This window comes from Ipomoea nil, unplaced genomic scaffold (genome assembly GCF_001879475.1).
Source record: "Ipomoea nil cultivar Tokyo-kokei standard unplaced genomic scaffold, Asagao_1.1 scaffold3030, whole genome shotgun sequence".
Classification (NCBI taxonomy): Eukaryota; Viridiplantae; Streptophyta; class Magnoliopsida; order Solanales; family Convolvulaceae; genus Ipomoea; species Ipomoea nil.
Window position 1 is genome coordinate 3139192 of NW_017619458.1, and position 5206 is coordinate 3144397.

Genomic DNA, 5206 nt, shown 5'->3' on the forward strand with positions numbered 1-5206 from the left:
AACTAGCAAGACTAGACTTATTGGTTGTATTTATTGGAGGTAGAGATGACAGTGGAGCACTATACACATCCTGGACGTTCTTCCCGTGCAGAAGTGGCACCCCCGTGAGCCGATCCTTCACAACAAAATGAGTATCAAAAAACTCAACAGATACATGATTAGATTTGCAGAGTTTTGAAATAGAGACTAGGTTGCATTGTAGTTGTGGAACACACAGGACATTAGATAGAATAAGATGACGGACATTAAGATGTACAGCATTCGCGAACTTCATGGCCATTAAAATTACAGAATTTGCATACCACATTTCGGCGTCGTTGATTGGAGTTGTTGGACCGTTGGTATTGATAAGACTGCTGACCATTATTATTCCGGTTGGACTTGTAAGCATTTCGACTATTTTGTGAAAATCCAGACTGGCGTTGGGTGGTATTGACCGTAGCAACCAGAGATTGTCTAGCAGCATCTTTCTTCCTCTGTTGCCTTTCAAATTCTGTGAGCACGTCCTTGAGTTCTGAGAATGTAATAGGGATTGGCCGTATACGTAGGGCAGGGACTATGTGATCATAGTCATCATTGAGTTGAGTAAGAATGTGGATTACCAGGTCTTGCTCAGTAATTGGGTTTTGAGCAAGTGCAAGAGCTTCAGCAATATTGAACATTTCATCAATATATTCTTCAACTGGACGGCCATTTTGAGGATTAGAAGCCAGTTTGGTTTTTAGTGAGACAATGCGAGATGGCGACGAGCTTGCAAAAGTTGTAGTCAATCATTCCCAGGCGATAACAGAGGATGCCGCGGAAGAGATTAGCGGTTGGATAGTGTCAGAGCAGCTCCCTAAAATGGCGTTGAGAATGGTTTGATCTTGTCTAAACCATGTGGTGTACTCTGGATTAGGGTCCTTTTGTGCTGTATCACGGAATTGAGCAGGAGCTGGGGAGGTACCGTCAATGAAGCCGAGTAAATCAAGGCCAATAAGAGAGGCTTGAATCTGCTTTCGCCAAACTTGAAAGTTGGAAGACGTTAATTTAATAGGGAAATTGGCTGGGGCAGTGAGTTGAATGACTTGTTTCTCTGTAGTTGTGGCCATTTAGAGGAAGGCAGGGAAAAGAAAAAAAATAATTAATTTGCTCGTTAGAGTGTGGCTCTGGATACCATATAGAGAGAGTAAGCGAACATGATATTATGAAAAGGAAGAAGGCTTTAAATAGCCTGAGTACACCAGCTCTTAAGCTAATAATATAGAGAATAAGTCTAACGCTAATAATATGAAGACTAACTCTAACAGAGCCAGACAAAGGCTAACCACATAAAATAAAGTAAAATAAACTGAACTAGTATACTACTCCTTTACATGGCTTACGTTGCGGCAAATCAGTTTAATTAGTAAAGGAGCTTATCCAGGTTTGAGTTGCTTTCTTGTTTGTGATTTCACAGATAGTTTGTTGTCTGTTGATGCAATTTGATATGAAGTTATGTGCCTGGGTGACCTCAGGATAATTTCCCCTTGACAATAGTGCAAAAAAAAAAAAAAAAAAAAAAAAAAAACCTTTTCTGCATTTACTCAAGGTCTCAAGGCACTGCTGTTTAGTAGATCTAGCAGTTCCTTATTTTGTCTCTTACACATCTTTTGTTGCCCATTTCTATATTATCATTGATTGCAAAGTCACAAGGCATTGCTTACTCTAACTTTTTTTTTTTGTGCTTTTTGCCTAGACATGTTAATTTGGTATGTAATTATTTCTGGTATATATAATGATGACGTTATATGTGTTGTTTGTGATACTTGATATAATCTCATCACTCTTATGAAATGCCATGCATTGTGATAGTGTTAGAAAACCCCAATTATTTAATTTGGAATGGTGATAGAAAGACATATCTGCTTGAATTGGATTTATCTCATCAAGATATGAATGCATCTCAAATGCAAGAAAACATTGAAGGAAAACATCCATACTTTATTGTCACAACAGATATATATATATAAATATGATGCGTACAAGGCTTGTGTCACCTCTTCGCATTACAATTCAAACTGCATAATACATAGATAAGGAAAACACACATTGAAAATATAGCAAACTTATGAATATGCAATACAAAGACAAATGAAGCGACAGTAACTTAGATTCCAAAGGAGTCGACTAAAAGAGCATTCATATAAGGCTTCACGACTTTCTCAGGGTCAGTAAAGCCATCTTGTCTTTGCTTATAGATCACACTATTTACCCGAGCAATGTTAAGAGCACAAGTGAAAATCTCTCTTGAGAAAGTTGGTTGAAGAATTTCTTCGTTAATATCTTTCCAGGCATTCTCAATTATTTCCTGAAACTTGTCCATTGCTTCTTCAGCAGATACACCATAATCATTCATGTAACAATCAATCCCTGTTATTGTACTGAGGCTGCTGCTTTTCTCACGCTGTATAAGTGTAAACATTGATAGAATTATTTATTTAGAAAAATCATTTGCAAAAAGTAAAGCACTCAATGATATTTTCACTTTGTGTCCATCAATTGTCATAACATTTCTACTTTTGATCCAGGATTATCAATTTGATCACTTTCAAGTCTCAACAGTTGATTTACTTGCAAAATTAAAAATTTAGAATAAGTAAAAAATAAAATAAATTCCCATTTTTTTTTTAAAAAAAAAAAAAAACTAAAATCATAAGTCATTGATGAACCATTATGGACAATTGAGATCAATTCTCAAAATAGACTTTCATGTAAAAACTGAGGACTGATATTGTCTATCTATCAATGTAGATCAACGGTTGAGGTTGTTAGAAAATAAATGGAAAAAAGATGGGTTTCATTTTAAAAATATTACAAACTATAAAGTTTGCAAAATCTATAATATTGAACCCATTTTTTTTTTTTATTAAAGTTCCTCTGCCATTGATAAACCATAATAGACGGTTGAAATTAGTCATTGTAATTATTATTGTTGAAACCATAATAAAACACTTTAAGTCTAGTTTACCAGAATATCACTTTTGGTCTTAGTATTATTGTTGCATGACCACTTTTGGTCATTTATCAACAAAACAGTTTAAATATCATTAAATACAAGGGCATCTCGGTCTTTAATTATGAATTTTTAAAAAAAAAATAAATAAACATAAAAAATATCGAAATGTGTTTGTATTTAACGATATTTCAACGATTTTGTTGACGGATGATTAAAAATAGTCATGCCATAATAATACTAGGACCAAATGAGGTTTTTCTAATAAAAAATGACTAAAAGTGGACTGTTATCTATAAATCTATGATAAAAAAAAAAAAAAAAAATTGGAATTAACTCTGAAATACTATTTTTATATATACCTCGTAGGAACCCAAGTTATTAAGAGTACGACCCAATATCACAGTAGCCTCAACAATTCCAGGGTTTTGATTCAACCATTCAAATTCTTCTCTTGTGACGGATTTCATGCTAAGGAAAAAAGTTGGTATGAGCATGTAAAGGGTGCTACTTGATAGAGCATTTTTTAGATACTCAGCAAACGGTGGCAAGCACCCTTTAGCAGACCATTTTGATTCTATGTTGTAAGCCCTCACAACTTCTTTCATCTATTTGTCAAGAAATGAAAGAGAAAAAAAATTAGAAAAACTTCGATCATGATTTAAAAAAGAAAAACAATTTGTTAGTGAATAAACATACTCTCTCTTTTGCATAATAAAGTGTAAAATGTCTTCCTTCTTTTGATAGTTCTTTATTGAACTCCTCATCATAAAGATTTATAAGAGCTTTGTAGATTATCTTCATATAATTTGGGAGACGATTCATTTGATTTATATCCCACCTGTTAAACAATTAATCTTTACTTAATAAATAATAAGATTAATAAATATGAGAAAATATAATATTATATTGTATATAAAATGTCAAATATTAGAGAAAACGGAGCATGTAGTGTGTAAAGGTACCTACTTTTGTACTGCATCAGTATAAATCTCCAATTCATCAAGCTTGCCAAAAGAATCATATGTGTCATTTATAGTGGTAATTATTGCTTCAGTTTTAGTGACCATGACACGACCCTTGGAATATTTTGGTTCTGAATATACTCCCAATGCCCAAAAGTAACACTCAACAATCCTATCTCTTATATAAGGAAGTGTAGTGACAAAGTTCAATTCCTTCCACCATCTGTCCAATGCATGTGATGCAACATTAAAATCAATTGGCAAATGATATGTGTATATATATATATATATATATATATATATATATATATATATATATAGAGAGAGAGAGAGAGAGAGAGAGAGGGGTTATTAATAAAAAAAATATATAGTTAGCTTTATTTTTAAAATTTACTTCAGTTTTTTTTTTTTTTTTTTACCTCATGAGTTCGTAGAGTTCTTGCTTGTGTTGCATTTGTAGCAAATTAAAATCCAACTTTGCAAATTGTAGTAGAACATCATTCTTGATATAGTCTGATGAAGTAACAAATCTCCACTCTAGGTATGCCCTTGTGCAAAGGTTGCTCAAGTGCGTGTCTCACTTTCCTTCCCAAAATGGAGTTGAGTTGTTGCTCATCAATAATCTCCAAATGAGTTCTTGAAAATGTATAAGCCTCTTTTAAAATATCATCATTATGTCCATTTAGGTGAGAAGCCTCGTACAAATTCAATAAACCCTTGACATCTTTAGAAAGAGTGTGTTTGAATTTTCCATGCTCTTGAAAATTTTTAAAGATTCCTGCTAGTACACAAAATATATGCACATATGCACATGCATAAATTACACTCCTTAGGAAGGTTGAATCCCCGGCCCGACAGAGAAAACTTGAATTCCCAACCCCAGGGGTCTTACATTCCGGCCCGATAGAGCATTATATTTGAGAGAATGTAAATCATGGGCCTCACATTCCGGCTCAATAGATCATTTGGGAGACTGTAAATCATGTTCACTCAATGGCTCAACAGATAGGCCAAATGCCTATGCGTATAAGGGGATCTGCTCACTTGAGCATAATCCATACACTGTTACCGCCAATGTTCGAACCTTGGTCCTTTCTTCCAAATACTGGCCACTCAACTATTGAGTTAAGCGGCAAAAAAAAAAAAATGCATTCAATATATGCACATGCATTTACATTAAACATGCAAAAATTACATTCGTTACCTGAAGGGATGTTGTAGCTATGTTGCCTTAGCAATCGGAACATAAGTGCAGAAGTGCACAAAT

The 5206-nt window shown here is 34.1% G+C and overlaps 1 pseudogene; it reads right to left on the reverse strand.

The window, feature by feature from the left end:
- Nucleotides 1-2070: 2070 nt before the first annotated feature.
- The window catches only part of LOC109163493, a 3474-nt pseudogene continuing 338 nt past the window's right edge, over nt 2071-5206 (reverse strand).